The sequence below is a fragment of the Oncorhynchus mykiss genome, chromosome 6, assembly GCF_057628025.1.
Source record: "Oncorhynchus mykiss isolate SJ-2025 chromosome 6, ASM5762802v1, whole genome shotgun sequence".
NCBI lineage: Eukaryota > Metazoa > Chordata > Actinopteri > Salmoniformes > Salmonidae > Oncorhynchus > Oncorhynchus mykiss.
Window position 1 is genome coordinate 52071078 of NC_143027.1, and position 20562 is coordinate 52091639.

The 20562-nt window shown below is 42.7% G+C and overlaps 1 long non-coding RNA gene across 1 annotated transcript; it reads right to left on the reverse strand.

Annotated features, from left to right (window-relative positions):
* Positions 1 to 19842: 19842 nt before the first annotated feature.
* LOC149982918 (uncharacterized) lies at positions 19843 to 20243 on the reverse strand. Its single transcript, XR_016496923.1, has 2 exons — positions 20114 to 20243; positions 19843 to 20011 (listed from the first exon to the last, which is right to left on the reverse strand). It is a non-coding gene; the product is annotated as an uncharacterized LOC149982918 (long non-coding RNA).
* Between the last annotated feature and the right edge of the window lie 319 nt (positions 20244 to 20562).

A 20562-nucleotide genomic window follows, 5' to 3' on the forward strand; every position in this document is an offset into this window, starting at 1 on the left:
GGAATCACAGTAGCAAGTACAACACTGTTAAATTATTATTTATTTTTTTTAAAGAAAACTCAGTTTTTGCCATAGCCTTCACTGGTTTTAATGGAATTTAAACGTGAGCTTATCTGAGGTGTCGGACTTGACAACAGCTGCTATCACTTGGAGCTGCGATTCTGGGGCAGGGCTTAGCAAAGAGTAAATTTCAGTTACATTTACTCACTTTCACTCAGTAGTTATTACTCAAGTATAAATTATTGTATATTGTACTCAATTAGATTAAGTGTGATGGGAAGAACAAATTAGTTAGATGCAAGCTCTTTCAAGTTTGACCTTGATTATGTCTGATTTCATGGATGTTGCAATCCCTCAAATTGGAATTACCTATCTGACAACAGTTTTAACCACTTTCAGCTAGGGGGCACTATTTTTATGTTTGGAAAAATAACGTTCCCAATGTAAATGGCCTATTTCTCAGGCCTATATGCTAGAATATGCATATAATTGACACGTTAGGATAGAAAATACTCTAAAGATTACAAAATTGTCAAAATACTGTCTGTGAGTATAACAGAACTGATATCGCAGGCGAAACCCTGAGGAAAATCAAATCAGGAAGTGGCTTCTATTTTGAAAACTACATGTTCCATAGCCTGTCTTTGCTCCATTTAAAGGGATATCAACCAGATTCCTTTTCCTGTCGCTTCCTCAAGGTGTCAATAGTCTTCAGACATAGTTTCAGGCTTTTCTTTTGAAAAATGAGTGAGAAAGTTAACATTGCGTCATTGTATGGCTGGGTGCCAGCAGTGTTTTGTATGCGCAACAGAGCTTGGGCAGCCATGGCCTTTCCCTCTCCTACTGAAAAAGACAGTTGCGGTTGATATATTATCGATTATATATTTTAAAAACAACCTGAGGATTGATTATAAAAAACTTTGACATGTTTCTGTGGACATTACGGATACTATTTGGAATTTTTGTCTGTGTTGTCGTGACCGCTCTTTCCTGTGGATTTCTGGATATAACGTGCCAAACAAACGGAGGTATTTTGGATATAAAAATAGTCTTTATGGAACAAAAGGAACATTTATTGTGTAACTGGAAGTTTCGTGAGTGAAAACATCCAAAGATCATCAAAGGTAAACGATTAATTTGATTGCTTTTCTGATTTTCGTGACCAAACTACTTTGATGCTAGGTGTTCATAATGTTTTGTTGAGCGATTGATAAACTTACACAAACGCTTGGATTGCTTTCGCTGTAAAGCATATTTTCAAAATCTGACACTACAGGTGGATTAACAAAATGCTAAACTGTGTTTTGCTATATTGCACTTGTGATTTCATTAATATAAATATTTTTAGTAATATTATTTGAATGCGGCGCTCTGCAATTCAGCGGTTGTTGATGACAATTATCCCGCTAACGGATAGGTAGCGTCAAGAAGTACAGTGCCTTGCGAAAGTATTCGCCCCCCTTGAACTTTGCGACCTTTTGCCACATTTCAGGCTTCAAACATAAAGATATAAAACTGTATTTATTTGTGAAAAATCTACAACAAGTGGGACACAATCATGAAGTGGAACGACATTTATTGGATATTTCAAACTTTTTTAACAAATCAAAAACTGAAAAATTGGGCGTGCAAAATTATTCAGCCCCTTTACTTTCAGTGCAGCAAACTCTCTCCAGAAGTTCAGTGATGATCTCTGAATGATCCAATGTTGACCTAAATGACTAATGATGATAAATACAATCCACCTGTGTGTAATCAAGTCTCCGTATAAATGCACCTGCACTGTGATAGTCTCAGAGGTCCGTTAAAAGCGCAGAGAGCATCATGAAGAACAAGGAACACACCAGGCAGGTCCGAGATACTGTTGTGAAGAAGTTTGAAGCCGGATTTGGATAAAAAAATATTTCCCAAGCTTTAAACATCCCAAGGAGCACTGTGCAAGCGATAATATTGAAATGGAAGGAGTATCAGACCACTGCAAATCTACCAAGACCTGGCCGTCCCTCTAAACTTTCAGCTCATACAAGGAGAAGACTGATCAGAGATGCAGCCAAGAGGCCCATGATCACTCTGGATGAACTGCAGAGATCTACAGCTGAGGTGGGAGACTCTGTCCATAGGACAACAATCAGTCGTATATTGCACAAATCTGGCCTTTATGGAAGAGTGGCAAGAAGAAAGCCATTTCTTAAAGATATCCATAAAAAGCGTTGTTTAAAGTTTGCCACAAGCCACCTGGGAGACACACCAAACATGTGGAAGAAGGTGCTCTGGTCAGATGAAACCAAAATTGAACTTTTTGGCAACAATGCAAAACGTTATGTTTGGCGTAAAAGCAACACAGCTCATCACCCTGAACACACCATCCCCACTGTGAAACATGGTGGTGGCAGATTTGTCTTCCAACAAGACAATGATCCAAAACATAATGCAAAATCTACAATGGAATGGTTCAAAAATAAACATATCCAGGTGTTAGAATGGCCAAGTCAAAGTCCAAACCTGAATCCAATCGAGAATCTGTGGAAAGAACTGAAAACTGCTGTTCACAAATGCTCTCCATCCAACCTCACTGAGCTCGAGCTGTTTTGCAAGGAGGAATGGGAAAAAATGTCAGTCTCTCGATGTGCAAAACTGATAGAGACATACCCCAAGCGACTTACAGCTGTAATCGCAGCAAAAGGTGGCGCTACAAAGTATTAACTTAATAATTTAATAATTAACTGAATAATTTTGCACGCCCAATTTTTGCAGTTTTTGATTTGTTAAAAAAGTTTGAAATATCCAATAAATGTCGTTCCACTTCATGATTGTGTCCGACTTGTTGTTGATTCTTCACAAAAAAATACAGTTTTATATCTTTATGTTTGAAGCCTGAAATGTGGCAAAAGGTCGCAAAGTTCAAGGGGGCCGAATACTTTCGCAAGGCACTGTAAATCTAGTTAAATAATTTTTTTAAATTGATGAATGCTGGAAATTAAATGCAGGTACGTGTGAAGTGAAGCTGACTGTACTTGAAAGGATGCAGTAGCCTGCGGCCTGTTTTTCACAGACAAAACAAACTGTATTTGCTTCCTTGGAAGTTTTTGGTTTCACTTTGGTTGTGGGAATAAAGCCATACATTTCCTGAATGGTAAAACAAAACGTTTTCCAAAAGTTCTGAGAACAGAAGTGAAAATGTTGCCTGTTAGGGGAACATGTATTCTTAGGTTGCAGGAAGGTTCTGAGTTTTACCCTGGTTCCTTGAAAGTTTTCCTCTGAGGATATATTAACATTCTGAGAATGGAAATTATTGCCAGTTAGTCAGCGCATGCTCGCAGTACACGTCCTGGTAATGCGTCTGGCCCTGCGGCCTTGTGAATGTTGACCTGTGTAAAGGTCTTACTCACATCGGCTGCGGAGAGCATGATCACACAGTCTTCCGGAACAGCCGGTGCTCCCATGCATGTTTCAGTGTTATTTGCCTCAAAGTGAGCATAGAAGTAGTTTAGCTTGTCTGGTAGGCTCGTGTCCCTGGGCAGCTCTCAACTGTGCTTCCCTTTGTAGTCTGTAATGGTTTGCATGCCCTGACACATTAGAAGAGCATTAGAGCCGGTGTAGTACGATTCAATGTTAATCTTGTATTGACACTTTGCCTGTTTGATGGTTCATCTGAAGGCAGTGCCGGATTTCTTCTAAGTTTCCGGGTTAGAGTCCCGCTTCTTGAAAGCGGCAGCTCTAGCCTTTAGCTCATTGCGGATGTTGCCTGTCATCCATTGCTTCTGGTTGGTGCATGTACGTATGGTCATTGTGGGGATGATGTCATCGATCCAAGCCAATGACTGATGTGGTGTACTCCTCAATGCAATCGGAGAAATCCCAGTCTGTGCTAGCAAAACAGTCCTGTAGCTTAGCATCTGCTTCATCTGACCACTTTTTTATTGATTGAGTCACTGGTTCTTCCTGCTTTACTTTTTGCTTGTACGCAGGAATCAGGAGGATAGAATTATGGCCAGATTTGCCAAATGGAGGGTGAGGGAGAGCTTTGTATGTTTTTTCCCTCTGGTTGCACATTTAACATGCCCTTAGAAATTTGGTAAAACTGATTTAAGTTTCCCTGTATTAAAGTCCCTGGCCACTAGGAGTGCCGTCTCTGGGTGAGCGTTTTCCTGTATGCGTATGGTGGAATACAGCTCATTGACATTGAGTGTGGTCTTAGTGCCAGCATCAGTCTGTGGTGGTATGTAGACAGCTACAAGAAATAATAAGAGACTTGCTTTGGCCAAAAAACATGAGCAATGGACATTAGACAAGAAGAAATCTGTCCTTTGGTCTGATGAGTCCAAATTTGATGTTTTTGGTTCCAACAGCCGTGTCTCTGTGAGACGCAGAGTAGGTGAATGGATGATCTCCGCATGTGTGGTTCCCACCGTGAAACATGGCGGAGGAAGTGTGATGGTGTGGGGGTGCTTTGCAGGTGACACTGTCAGAGATTTATTTAGAATTTAAGGCACACATACAGCGGTTGCGCCACCAAAAATGTTGTGATTATGCTGCGGGATTTAGAGGTAATTTGTGGTTTAGTATGGTCCCCTTGGTCACTACTTCATTACTCCATACCTTTATTTAACCAGGTAGGCCAGCTGAGAACAAGTTCTCATTTACAAATGTGACCTGGCCAAGATAAAGCAAAGCAGTGCGACAAAAACAACACAGAGTTACACATAAACAAACGTACAGTCAATAACACAAAAGAAAAGAAAAATAGAAGAAAAAAATGATGTACAGTGTGTGCAAATTTAGGGAGGTAGGCAATAAATAGGCCCGAGAGGTAGGCAATAAATAGGCACTAGAGGCGAAAATAATTACAATTTAGCATTAATACTGGAGTGATAGATGTGCAGATGATGATGTGCAAGTAGAGATACTGGGGTAAAAAAGAGCAAGAGGGTAAGTAATAATATGGGGATGAGGTAGTCCGGTTTGCTATTTGCAGATTGGTTGTGTACAGGTACAGTGATCTGTAAGCTGCTCTGACAGCTGATGCTTAAAGTTAGAGAGGGAGATATAAGACTCCAGTTTCAGAGATTTTTGCATTTTGTTCCAGTCATTGGCAGCAGAAACTGGAAGAAAAGGCGGCAAAGGAAGTGTTGGCTTTGGGGATGACCAGTGCAATATACCTTCTGGAGTGTGTGCTACGTGTGGGTGTTGCTACGGTGACCAGTGAGCTGAGATAAGGTGTGGCTTTAGCTACCTAAGAATAATAGATGTCATGGAGCCAGTGGGTTTGGCGACGGATATGTAGTGAGGGCCAGCCAATGAGAGCAAACATGTCGCAGTGGTGGGTAGTATATGGGGCGTTGGTGATAAAACGGATGGCACTGTGATAGACTACATCCAGTTTGCTGAGTAGAGTGTTGGGGGCTATTTTGTAAATGACATCGCCGAAGTCGAGAATCAGTAGGATAGTCAGTTTTACAAGGGTATGTTTGGTGGCATGAGTGATGGAGGCTTTGTTGCAAAATAGGAAGCCAATTCTAGATTTAATTTTGGATTGGAGATGCTTTATGTGAGTCTGGAAGTAGAGTTTACAGTCTAACCAGAGGCGGATCAGAGATTCACCAGCAGTAAGAGTGACATCATTGATACATACAAAGAAAAGAGTCGGCCCAAGAATTGAACCCTGTGGCACCCCCATAGAGACTGCCAGAGGTCCGGACAACAGGACCTTCGATTTGACACACTGAACTCCATCTGAGAAGTAGTTGGTGAAACAGGCGAGGGAGTCATTTGAGAAACCAAAGCTATTGAGTCTGCCGATAAGAATGCGGTGATTGAGTCTAAAGTCTTGTTTAGGTCGATGAAGACAGGTGCACATTACTGTCTTTTATCTATGGCGGTTATGATATTGTTTGGAAGCGTGGCTGAGGTGAACCCATGATCAGCTCGGAAAACAGATTGCATAGTGGAGAAGGTACGATGGGATTCGAAATGGTCTGTGATCTGTTTATTAACTTGGCTTTCGAAGATTTTAGAAAGATTTTTTAAATGATCAATTCTATTTTGTCAAATTAAGTATGTATGAAAAGTAATGGGACCAACATATATCAAACACATTCCATTAGCTCCGTTCCAGCCATTATTATGAGCCGTCCTCCCGTCAGCAGCCTCCACTGGTACTGGACAATTTACTGGTGCCTCTGCATTAGCATTATAAATGACAATATGTTCAGAGTTGAATGTATTGATCAGACATTTATTTGATCATTTACAATAGGCCAGCATAGCCTAAATATTGATCAACACGAACACTCATGAGAAATAAAGGTGAGAAATAATGGTGAGGCATCATTTAACATAAAACATATATTTGTGCCGTAAGCCTAATATGGGCACCTGGCCGCCCTTACAGGACTCCATTGATTTGTACATTTGAAACACTCAACTCCTGTTCTAATGCTTGGGGAAAAAAACAGCCTATCTTCACAGCATATCCTCCCATCTTCAAATCAAATCAAATCAAATTTTATTTGTCACATACACATGGTTAGCAGATGTTAATGCGAGTGTAGCGAAATGCTTGTGCTTCTAGTTCCGACAATGCAGTAACAACCAACAAGTAATCTAACTAACAATTCCAAAACTACTGTCATGTACACAGTGTAAGGGGATAAAGAATATGTACATAAGGATATATGAATGAGTGATGGTACAGAGCAGCATAGGCAAGATACAGTAGATGGTATCGAGTACAGTATATACATATGAGATGAGTATGTAAACAAAGTGGCATAGTTAAAGTGGCTAGTGATACATGTATTACATAAGGATACAGTCGATGGTATAGAGTACAGTATATACGTATGCATATGAGATGAATAATGTAGGGTAAGTAACATTATATAAGGTAGCATTGTTTAAAGTGGCTAGTGATATATTTACATCATTTCCCATCAATTCCCATTATTAAAATGGCTGGAGTTGAGTCAGTGTCAGTGTGTTAGCAGCAGCCACTCAATGTTAGTGGTGGCTGTTTAACAGTCTGATGGCCTTGAGATAGAAGCTGTTTTTCAGTCACTCGGTCCCAGCTTTGATGCACCTGTACTGACCTCGCCTTCTGGATGATAGCGGGGTGAACAGGCAGTGGCTCGGGTGGTTGATGTCCTTGATGATCTTTATGGCCTTCCTGTGACATCGGGTGGTGTAGGTGTCCTGGAGGGCAGGTAGTTTGCCCCCGGTGATGCGTTGTGCAGACCTCACTACCCTCTGGAGAGCCTTACGGTTGAGGGCGGAGCAGTTGCCGTACCAGGCGGTGATACAGCCCGCCAGGATGCTCTCGATTGTGCATCTGTAGAAGATTGTGAGTGCTTTTGGTGACAAGCCAAATTTCTTCAGCCTCCTGAGGTTGAAGAGGCGCTGCTGCGCCTTCTTCACAATGCTGTCTGTGTGAGTGGACCAATTCAGTTTGTCTGTGATGTGTATGCCGAGGAACTTAAAACTTGCTACCCTCTCCACTACTGTTCCATCGATGTGGATAGGGGGGTGTTCCCTCTGCTGTTTCCTGAAGTCCACAATCATCTCCTTAGTTTTGTTGACGTTGAGTGTGAGGTTATTTTCCTGACACCACACTCCGAGGGCCCTCACCTCCCTGTAGGCCGTCTCGTCGTTGTTGGTAATCAAGCCTACCACTGTTGTGTCGTCCGTAAACTTGATGATTGAGTTGGAGGCGTGCGTGGCCACGCAGTCGTGGGTGAACAGGGAGTACAGGAGAGGGCTCAGAACGCACCCTTGTGGGGCCCCAGTGTTGAGGATCAGCGGGGAGGAGATGTTGTTGCCTACCCTCACCACCTGGGGGCGGCCCGTCAGGAAGTCCAGTACCCAGTTGCACAGGGCGGGGTCGAGACCCAGGGTCTCGAGCTTGATGACGAGCTTGGAGGGTACTATGGTGTTGAATGCTGAGCTGTATTCAATGAACAGCATTCTCACATAGGTATTCCTCTTGTCCAGATGGGTTAGGGCAGTGTGCAGTGTGGTTGAGATTGCATCGTCTGTGGACCTATTTGGGCGGTAAGCAAATTGGAGTGGGTCTAGGGTGTCAGGTAGGGTGGAGGTGATATGGTCCTTGACTAGTCTCTCAAAGCACTTCATGATGACGGAAGTGAGTGCTACGGGGCGGTAGTCGTTTAGCTCAGTTACCTTAGCTTTCTTGGGAACAGGAACAATGGTGGCCCTCTTGAAGCATGTGGGAACAGCAGACTGGTATAAGGATTGATTGAATATGTCCGTAAACACACCGGCCAGCTGGTCTGCGCATGCTCTGAGGGTGCGGCTGGGGATGCCGTCTGGGCCTGCAGCCTTGCGAGGGTGAACACGTTTAAATGTCTTACTCACCTCGGCTGCAGTGAAGGAGAGACCGCATGTTTTCGTTGCAGGCCGTGTCAGTGGCACTGCATTGTCCTCAAAGCGGGCAAAAAAGTTATTTAGTCTGCCTGGGAGCAGGACATCCTGGTCCGTGACTGGGCTGGATTTCTTCCTGTAGTCCGTGATTGACTGTAGACCCTGCCACATGCCTCTTGTGTCTGAGCCGTTGAATTGAGATTCTACTTTGTCTCTGTACTGACGCTTAGCTTGTTTGATAGCCTTGCGGAGGGAATAGCTGCACTGTTTGCATTCGGTCATGTTACCAGACACCTTGCCCTGATTAAAAGCAGTGGTTCGCGCTTTCAGTTTCACGCGAATGCTGCCATCAATCCACGGTTTCTGGTTAGGGAATGTTTTAATCGTTGCTATGGGAACGACATCTTCAACGCACGTTCTAATGAACTCGCACACCGAATCAGCGTATTCGTCAATGTTGTTGTCTGACGCAATACGAAACATGTCCCAGTCCACGTGATGGAAGCAGTCTTGGAGTGTGGAGTCAGCTTGGTCGGACCAGCGTTGGACAGACCTCAGCGTGGGAGCCTCTTGTTTTAGTTTCTGTCTGTAGGCAGGGATCAACAAAATGGAGTCTTGGTCAGCTTTTCCGAAAGGGGGGCGGGGCAGGGCCTTATATGCGTCGCGGAAGTTGGAATAACAATGATCCAAGGTCTTTCCACCCCTGGTTGCGCAATCGATATGCTGATAAAATTTAGGGAGTCTTGTTTTCAGATTAGCCTTGTTAAAATCCCCAGCTACAATGAATGCAGCCTCCGGATAAATGGTTTCCAGTTTGCAAAGAGTCAAATAAAGTTCATTCAGAGCCATCGATGTGTCTGCTTGGGGGGGGATATATACGGCTGTGATTATAATCGAAGAGAATTCTCTTGGTAGATAATGCGGTCTACATTTGATTGTGAGGAGTTCTAAATCAGGTGAACAGAAGGATTTGAGTTCCTGTATGTTTCTTTCATCACACCATGTCACGTTAGCCATAAGGCATACGCCCCCGCCCCTTTTCTTACCAGAAAGATGTTTGTTTCTGTCTGCGCGATGCGTGGAGAAACCCATTGGCTGCACCGCCTCGGATAGCGTCTCTCCAGTGAGCCACGTTTCCGTGAAGCAAAGAACGTTACAGTCTCTGATGTCCCTCTGGAATGCTACCCTTGCTCGGATTTCATCAACCTTGTTGTCAAGAGACTGGACATTGGCAAGAAGAATGATAGGGAGTGGTGCACGGTGTGCCCGTCTCCGGAGTCTGACCAGAAGACCGCCTCGTTTCCCTCTTTTTCGGAGTCGTTTTTTTGGGTCGCTGCATGGGATCCGCTCCGTTGTCCTGTTTGTAAGGCAGAACACAGGATCCGCGTCGCGAAAAACATATTCTTGGTCGTACTGATGGTGAGTTGACGCTGATCTTATATTCAGTAGTTCTTCTCGACTGTATGTAATGAAACCTAAGATGACCTGGGGTACTAATGTAAGAAATAACACGTAAAAAAACAAAAAACTGCATAGTTTCCTAGGAACGTGAAGCGAGGCGGCCATCTCTGTCGGCGCCGGAAGTATTGGGAAAGCAGCATTCCTGCTGGGGTGGTTGCCTGGGAGTATATGTTTAGTTTTCTAAAATGTCTATCATTACATCTTGATGATAGTGGAAAGAACAGTGGAAAGTGAAATATGATTAGCCCAATGACACAAGCTACATCAACTGTAAGAAAACAACCCACACAATGGAATGGCATGATTTTCAGGGGGTAAATTACAAGTACTATACACACAACAATTTATTGATTCCTTCATGTCAGCTGTGTGCTGGCAGTTCTCAGACTCAATGTGCTTAGGGATGGAAGAACAAAAAACATATATATATATATATATATATATATATAGTGACTGTCAGGTGTGTTACAGAAAATATACTGTTTACAAGTCAAAGAAGCCACAGCCACAGCTACAGTTACAGCCTTAGCCACCGTGTCAGACTCATCAAACTCTGATACTTACTATACATTATGGTCAGTGCTTGGAGCTGTTTTTGATACAAATATGATGTGCTTTAACTTATTAGTTATACTGAATTCAATTGTGATACTGTGTTTCCAAACTTGTGATAATACTGCTAAATATCCTATCCTGTCCTATGCTGTCTGTCATTTCCAAATGTAGGTGTATGCAAAGTTCCGGTGAATCACAAACCAGAACTTGCCGAACACCTAAGCTGCGCCTGTAACCGTAACATCCCTTTTTTGATGACCTTGTACCGATAGAGGGCATCGAAGACTGGGAGGATTGCTGACGACTTGATTAATATTCTGAGGTGTCATGAGCTAGGCAGGTAACGTATGACAGAGGACTCACATCTTTAGGGCACTGCACTTAACGCTGGAATCAGATCTGGGTCTAATGCCAATATCAACTACTTGTTAAACCTTTGAAGTACAATAATAGTATTTGAAAGGCAGCTAAGAGTTTGCCCCTAATTCAATTAAACCAAGCCCAGCACTTATCAAAAGTGATTTTATGCTAAATATACAAATGTTTCCCTTTTGGATATTTTGTCCATTTTTACCAATGTACGAATTACTGTTTATGTACCAGGTTAGATTCATAAGCCTATGTCATAAAATGTATTTCTTGTGATTTCCACAAAAGGTGTACAACAGTTCTCCATGATATTTATGTGTTTCTGTGTGAGGAAGTCTTAGGATGTTTCATAACATGCAAGTTACTATAAATTTCTTGTCATTCTGGTTACTGTTGATTATTGTGTCCATTCCCAATTAACCCACCCCTAGCCCCTATACACCTGTAGTGATTGAGAGGATTAGATGGGTGAGTATGGTGGATACATTGCTATATAACATGTCTGTGTAGTATTCTCATCTCAAGTGCACTTTCAGGTGGAGGATTTTGATGAGCCAGAGCTTGGTGATGTACCGGTCGCCCTACTTACAATCGTCAGTCAATCAATTCCACTACAATCCAGTTAAGGTCTCTGTTGTCCTGGAGAATGAAGTTATGGTGGCCGACCTCTCTAGACTGGCGAACGCTTAACTGGTAATGTTCAGTCTGATCTATACTCTATATGTCAGTTTCTCCAAAGAACTCTTGATCACTTTCGAGTTAATTCGGAAAATCCTGCTTGCTTAAGAAGATGGAAAATTGAAGCCAAGGATGAAGGGTCTGAAGAATGATTTGCTGATGCATGTGTAGACATTGACCAAATAACAAACACTGAAAACACCCTTTGTCCTTGTTTAGAAAATTGGCTTAAAGATGGAAATGTATAGATTTTTTGAAGGGTTGGACTGTTGAGGTGTATCTAGAAGACAGTGCAACTTATAAAGTTGCCAAAAGTATTTGGTTTGAAGAAAATGAAGCCTACATCTATACTTTTGAGTGACTTTAGGGGGAGAGCCTAGGGGAGAATCTCAATTGCGGTTCCTTGGCTCTCCTTGTCTTTTTCTCAAAACCCATTGGATGAGAAGGTTAGAGGGGAGGGAGCGAGGAGTGAGGATACAATGAATCAAGGAAATCAACCAAGAAGTTAATTTGGTATTCAGAGGAGGATGTTGCTTTGCTTTGTAATAACCTGTTCTTTGTCAATGGGAGAATCTCAATTGCATTTCCTTGATTCCTTGTGTCCTGTCTCTTCGTCTCCTTCTCAAAGACCATTGGAGGATTCAAGGAATGAAGGAGAGAGCATGCCAGGAATCAAGGAAATGCAATTGGGATTTTCCCAAGGAATATTTTCTGTCTTCGTATTGCACTGATTCTATGCAGGCTTATGTAGAACTAATCAAATCAAATATATTTATAAAGCCCTTTTTACATCAGCAGATACAGAAACCCAGCCTAAAACCCCAAATAGCAAGCAATGCAGATGTAGAAGCACGGTGGCTAGGAACAACTTCCTAGAAAGGCAGGGAACCTATGAAGAAACCTAGAGAGGAACCAGGCTGAGGGGTGGCCAGTCATCTTCAGGCAGTTCCAGGTGGAGATTATAAGAGTACATGGCCAGATCATTCTTCAAGATGTTCAAACGTTAATAGATGACAAGCAGGGTCAAATAATAATCACAGTTGTTGTAGAAAGTGCAATAGGTCAGCACCTCAGGAGTAAATGTCAGTCATAACTGAGCATTCAGAGTTCAAGACAGCAGATGCGGTAGAGAGGGAGAGAGTCGAAAACGGAAGGTCCGGGACAAGGTAGCATGTACAGGTCAGGGTTGAGCAGTTCAGGGTTCTATAGCATCAGGCAGAACAGTTGAAACTGGATCAGTAGCACGACTGGGGACGGGGACAGCCAGGAGTAATCGGGCCAGGTAGTTGTGAGGCATGGTCCTAGGGCTTAGGTCCTCTGGGATGGGAGAGAAAGATAGAGAGAAATGGGAGAATTAGATGGAGCATACTTACGTTCACACAGGACACCAGATAAGACAGGATAATTACACCAGATAAGACAGACTCACCCTAGCCCTGTGGCACATAGACTAGTGCAGCATAGGAACTTAAGAGGCTGAGATGGGAGTGGGCGGTTCGGGGGACACTGTGGCCCAGTCCGACAATACACCCGGACACGGCCAACCAGGCAGAATATAACCATACCCACTTTGACAAAGCACAGCCCACACACCACTAGTGCGATATCATCAAAACACCAACGTACTACCCTGAGACAAGGCTGAGAATAGCCCACGAAAGATCTCCAACACCGCACAAGCCCGTGTTGCACAAAACCAGACAGGAAGATCACGTCAGTGACTCAACCTGAGTCTAGCAAGAAAAACCTGGCAAGACATGACACACCTCTCCTAGTGACTGCATGGAAGAGCACTAGTAAGCCAGTGACTCAGCCCCCGTAATAGGGTCAGAGGCAAAGAATTCCAGTTGAGAGAGGGGAGCCGGACAGGCAGAGTAGGCAAGGGCGGTTCATCTGTCCAGTGCCTTCCGGTTCACCTTCGCACCCCTGGGTCAGACTACACTCAATCATAGCACCTACTGAAGAGATGAGTCTTAAGTAAAGACTGGATAGGCAGACCATTCAATAGAAATTGAGTTCTGTAGGAGAAAGCCTTGCCTCCAGCTGTTCGCATAGAAATTCTAGAGACATTAAGGAGGCCTGCGTCTTGTGACCGTAGCGTACATGTTCTTACATTATTGCCTTCAAAAACTATTCAGACCCTTTGACTTTTTCCACATTTTGTTAGGTTACAGCCTTATGCTAAAAACAAATTCATCAATCTACACGCAATACCCATAACGAAGAAGCAAAGACAGGTTTTTAGACATTTTTGCTAACTTATTAAAAATATAAAACTGAAATATCAACTTTAGATAAGTATTCAGACCCTTTACGCAATACTTTCTTGAAGCACCTTTCACAGCCATTACAGCACTGAGTCTTCTTGGGTATGACATTACAAGCTTGGCATACCTGTATTTGGACAGTTTCTCCCATTCTTCTCTGCAGATCCTCTCAAGCTCTGTCAGTTGGATGGGGAGCATTGCTGCACAGCTATTTTCAGGTCTCTCCAGAGATGTTAGATCCAGTTCAAGTCCGGGCTCTGGCTGGGCCACTCAAGGTCATTCAGAGACGTGTACCGAAGACACTCCTGCATTGTCTTTGCTGTGCGGTTAGGGTCGTTGTACTTTTGGAAGATGAACCTCCACCCCAGTCTGAGGTCCTGAACACTCTGGAGTAGGTTTTCATCAAGGATCTCTCTGTACTTTGCGGCATTCATTTTTGGCTCGATCCTGACTAGTCTCCTAGTCCCTGTCTGCTGAAAAACATCACCACAGCATGATACTGCCACCACCATACTTCACCATAGGGATCCTGCCAGGCCAAAGAGTTCAATATTGGTTTCATCAGACCAGACTATCTTGTTTATCATGGTCTGAGAGTCTTTTGATGCCTTTTGGCAAACTCCAAGTGGGCTGCAGGAGTGGCGTCTGTCTGGGCACTCTACCATAAAGGCCTGAGTGGTGTAGTGCAAACTATACTATTGGGAAGTTAGTTAGGACATCTACTTTGTGCATGACACAAGTAATTTTTCCAACAATTGTTTACAGACATATTATTTCACTTATAATTCACTGTATCACAATTCCAGTGGGTCATAAGTTTACATACACTAAGTTGACTGTGCCTTTAAACAGTTTGGGAAATTCCAGAAAATTATGTCATGGCTTTAGAAGCCTCTGATAGGCTAATTGACATAATTTGAGTTAATTGGAGGTGTACCTGTGGATGTATTTCAAGGCCTGCACATGGGGACAAAGGTCATACTTTTTGGAGAATTGTCCTCTGGTCTGACAAAAAACAAAAATAGAACTGTTTGGCCATATTGACCATTGTTATGTTTGGAGGAAAAAGGGGGAGGCTTGCAAGCCAAAGAACACCATCCCAACTTTGAAGCATGGGGGTTGCAACATCATGTTGTGGGGGTGTATATAAACTTCTGACTCACTGGGAATGTGATAAAAGGAATAAAAGCTGAAATAAATAATTCTCTATACTATTATTCTGACATTTCACATTCTTAAAATAAAGTGGTGATCCTAACTGACCTAAGAAAGGGACTTTTTACTGGGAGTAGTCCTATTTTGAGATGTGAAATATTATCAAATCTCTTTTAATAATGACAGGAATCGAGGAGGTCTTTATTTCAATGAGATTGCTATGGATCTAGATCGAGGCACAGACACGGTCTCAATGGGGATAGCTGAGCTGACTACACTGACTGTGCTAGTGACAGACTCCACTAAGCTGGCAGGCTGGCTAACAGCTTGCTGCCTGGCCTGCACCCTATCTCATTGAGGAGTTAGTGCCCTGTCTATGTGATAGATAAGATAAGAGCACCCCTCCAGCTTGGATGAAGTCTGTCACTCCTCAGCAGGCCAGGCTTGGTCCTGTTTGTGGGGGAGTCACAGAAAGATGGCCAGTTATCTACAAATTCAATCTTTTGGTAGGGGCAGAAAACAGTTTTCAACCAGGGAATGATTTGTGCGAGTCTGCTATAGATCTGATCACTGCCTAAATGCCCATTTATATTTGATCTAAAAATGTCGCAGGCTTCGTGTGATGCAATTGCGGAGCCCCCGGAGGCATGCAGAGACCAAATCAAGCTTCGTACCTTATCGCCGTGAGTCTCTCAAATTCTGTAACAATGCGTATGCCTCCATATAGCTCTGCGTTGACATGATTGGTTGACGGCAGTGGTGGAAAAATACTATGTTATCATAGTTGAGTAAAAGTAAAGATACCTTAATAGAAAATGACTCATGTAAAAGTTAGTCACCCTGTAAAATACTACTTGAGTAAAAGTCTAAAAGTATTTGGTTTTAAATATACTTACTGTAAGTATCTAAAGTAAATGGAATTCCAATAATGTATTTAAATATCAAATGTAAAAGTTAAAGTATAAAACATTTCAAATTCCTTATATTAAGCAAACCAGATGGTACAATTTTCTTGTTTTCATTTATTGACGGATAGCCAGGGGCACACTCCGACACTCAGACATCATTTACAAATTAAGCATTTATGTTTAGTGATTCCGCCAGACCAGCGGCAGTAGGGATGACCAGGGATCTTCTCTTGATAAGTGTGTGAATTGGACAATCTTCCTGTCAAAATGTAACGAGTACTTTTGGGTGTCAGGGAAAACGTAAGGAGTAAAAAGTACATTGTTTTCTTTAGGAATGTAGTGAAGTAAAAGTAAAAGTTGGCAAAAATAGAAATAGTGAAGTACAGATACCCCAAAAAACAACTTAAGTAGTAATTTAAAGTATTTTTACTTAAGTACTTTACACCACTGGTTGATGGTAGGAGGGGGTGGGAGGTCCAGTATAAACACAAACTAACTTCCTTGACAACTTCCTTCACAATACCTCTACTCTGCTAAGCACTAGAAGGCTGAGAGAGGCTGGACTGAGGGCTTGTAGGCCTGTTGTAAGGCAGGTCTTCACCAGACATCACCGGCAACAACTTCGCCTATGGGCACAAACCTACCATTGCTGGACCAGACAGGACTGGCAAAAAGTGCTCTTCACTGACGAGTCACGGTTTTGCCTCACCAAGGGTGATGGTCAGATTTGCGTTTATCATCGAAGGAATGAGCGTTACACCGAGGCCTGTACTCTGGAGCGGGATCGATTTGGAAGTGGAGGGTCCGTCATGGTCTGGGGTGGTGTGTCACAGCAGCATCGGACTGAGCTTGTTGTCATTGCAGGCAATCTCCACACAGGGAAGACATCCTCCTCCCTCATGTGGTACCCTTCCTGCAGGCTCATCCTGACATGACCCTCCAGCATGACAATGCCACCAGCCACACTGCTCATTCTGTGCATGATTTCCTGCAAGACAGGAATGTCAGTGTTCTGCCATGGCCAGCGAAGAGCCCGGATCTCAATCCCAATCGGAGGGTGAGGGCTAGGGCCATTCCCCCCAGAAATGTCCAGGAACTTGCAGGTGCCTTGGTGGAAGAGTGGGGTAACAAGCAAGAACTGGCAAATCTGGTGCAGTCCATGAGGAGGAGATGCACTGCAGTACTTAATGCAGCTGATGGCCACAGCAGATACGGACTGTTACTTTTGATTTTGACCCCCCTTTGTTCAGGGACACATTTTTCTATTTATGTTTGTCACATCTCGTGGGACTTGTTCAGTTCGTGTCTCAGTTGTTGAATCTTATGTTCATACGAATATTTACACATGTTAAGCATGAAAATATACGCAGTTGACAGTGAGAGGATGTTTCTTTTTTTGTTGAGTTTATATGCATACTTGATCTGTGCAAACTTGAGTGAAGTGCGGTGGGCTCTCCTCGAAGTGAGAAGTTTATCTGGCTCAGTAAAGCCTCAAACATGACTTGTCCGTAACTCAGAAATGTGCTACTTCTATGTTAATTAATGAGGAGGCGGAACACACTTTAAATCAAACTGTTGTTAATAAATACAAATTGTTAGAAAATCATTTGAAATTGACAATTTGAAACAAAGCCTATAGATAATTAGCAGGCAGTGCATGTTAACTTTCCTGAAGCATAATAATCACATTTTGGAACAGTGTATTCTGTGCATTCTGACATATCGTTAATATCAGCATAAAACAACTCACGTTGGGGCGAACGTGAAAGATATTTGGAACTATGTGTGAATAGGTTAAAATAACATCAAATTGATCATAAATACAGTGTAGACATTGTTAATGTTGTAAATTAATATTGTAGCTGGAAAAGGCAGATTTTTTAATGTAATATCTACATAGGCGTACAGAGGCCCATTATCAGCAACCATCACTCCTGTGTTCCAATTGCACATTGTGTTTGCTAATCCAAGTGAATAATTTTAAAAGGCTAATTGAGCGTTAGAAAACCCTTTTGCAATTATGTTAGTGTAGCTGAAAACTGTTGTCCTGGTTAAAGAAGCAATAAACCTGGCCTTCTTTAGACTTGTTGATTATCTGGAGCATCAGCATTTGTGGATTCGATTACAGGCTCAAAATGGCCAGAATCAAATAACTTTCTTCTGAAACTTGTCAGTCTATTCTTGTTCTGAGAAATGAAGGCTATTCCATGCGAGAAATTGCCAAGAAACTGAAGATCTCGTACAACGCTGTGTACTACTCCCTTCACAGAACAGTGCAATCTGGCTCTAACCAGAATTGAAAGCGGAGTGGGAGGCCCCAGTGCACAACTGAGCAAGAGGACAAGTACATTAGAGTGTGTAGTTTGAGAAACAGATGCCTCACAAGTCCTCAACTGAAAGCATGTAAATTGTACCCGCAAAACACCAGTCTCAGTGTCAACAGTGAAGAGGCGAATCCGGGATGCTGGCCTTCTAGGCAGAGTTCGTTTTGCCCATCGTAATCTTTTCTTTTTATTGGCCAGTCTGAGAAATGACTTTTTCTTTGCAACTCTGCCTAGAAGGCCAGCATCCCGGAGTCGTCTCTTCACTGCAGGAGAAGGTGTGATGGTGTGGGGGTGCTTTGATGGTGACACGGTCTGTAATTTATTTTGAATTCAAGGCACACTTAACCAGCATGGCTATTACTGCATTCTGCTATTGTTATTGAGAGAGGTTATCAACATTATTTAAATACTCCCTAAATAGTTTTTTGTATTCTTACATTGTTACAGAAGTAGTAATCATTGTTAATCAAATAGCTCGGCTTTATGTGGGTTTTGAAATATGTTTAGAATATTTTCATCTGGTCACATTTCGGATTATAATTTTTCTTTTTTTAAGTATAATATATTATACTTGGTACATTTTGAGTGAGTAATTTAGTCATATGTACTACAATTTAAATACTATTTAGGGCTCCTGAGTGGCGCAGCGTCATCACAGAACCTGGTTTCGATCCAGGGCTGTATCACAACCGACCATGATCGGGAGTCTCTTCTGGCTACACTACTGGATTAAATCTTATTGCCCCTCGATGGATTTGGAATACACTGAAAACCTTGACCACTTTTGGGAGAGGCCCCGGTTTTACGAGGAGGTTCTTCATTGGCTCCCGAGTGGCGCAGCGGTTTAAGGCACTGCATCACAGTGCTAGAGGTGTCACAACAGACCCTGGTATGATCCCAGGCTGTATCACAACTGGCCGTGATCAGGAGTCCCATATGGAGGGATTGAGGCCCGGGGTAGGCCATCATTGTAAATAAGAATTTGTTCTTTATTGACTTGCCTTGTTAACTTTTTCACGTGTGAGTTCCAAATATCTCAAACTTTCGCCCCAGCGTAAGTTGTTTTATGTAGGTGATGTAAGAATGCACTCACTGTTCCAAAATATGATTATTACGCAACAGGGTAGATTAACACGCGCTGCCTGATAATTATCAATAGGCTATGTTCCAACTTGTCAGTTTCAAATTATTTTCTAACAAGTTGTATTTTCTGACAACAGTTTCAATTGAGGTGTGTTCCGCCTCCTTATTAATTCACATAGAAGTAGCCTGATTTCAGCATTGTAGACAATTTATGTTTGAGGCTTTACTGAGCGGGATAAACTTCTCTCTTTGAGGAAAGCCCACTACACTTTACTCATGTTCGTGCAGATCAAGTATGCATATATTTGCACAGTCTTGCAAGAATTGGAACATTTTCCTGCTGGCACTCGCTTTGCCTTCATTGTTGTTTTCCTTATAAATATTAACTTTGGACATGTGCGTTCCTATCAAAGTAAGTTCCATATTTTCTGTATATTGTGTTGTCGTTTCACATACTGTATGTATGTATGGAGTATAATGTATTAACAGTTTTTCAAGTACTTGTGACAAATAATGCATTCTGATTTATTGCATCTATTGTAATAGACCCCTATGTGTGAAAAATACTTGTTTGACGGTTAAACTGATTATTTTGAGCTAAGCAATTTGCCAGCTATGTCACGTTGCTTCAAAATCGAACCCAGAAGCAGACCAGGACAAGGAGAGTAGGAAGAAGGTGAGTATTTATTTACAAGTGAATGTGAATGGGTAGATATATCCAGGTGGCGTAGCGGGCAGCGGTGGTGAGTTGATGGGAGTAAATAGGTGGATCCAATGGGGAAGCGGAATCCTCCGACGACCAGGCGGGAATGGGGTAAATGATCCGGGTGAGTAACTGAAGACCGAACAAACGGAGGTAAGTTTAAGGCAAGCAATACGTAAAAAACAACAAAACAACTTCTATCCAACTTGAGGCTGATACTATGGCACAACATACTGTTCATGGCTAACGATCCGGCAGGGAATGGATGTCAGGTCCGGGCTTATGAAGAGGAGAGATGATGATCAGGACCAGGTGTGCAGATAGCTGATGGGATACAGGTGCGGGTAATCAGAACTCCCAACTGGCTAAATTGCCCGGCAACCAGACAGGGTGCGTTCCAGGACGCCGGAAAAAACACTCCAGGACAGAACACAAGCAAAAAACAGACTCAGGAAACGGGATTCGTGACAAGCTATGTGTGGTGCCATGTTTGTTGACATATACAATCCATTCTGGGTGTCATGTAATCTGTCAGACCAAATATGTTATAATGAGGTGAAGGAGTGGTTCACTCATCTTTTAGGTGAACTTCCGGAAGTGAATGAAGGGAAGTAGATGATCGTAGATGACACACCTCCTTCAACATGCATACTATAAACAGACCAAACTCATTGCGGCTCCTC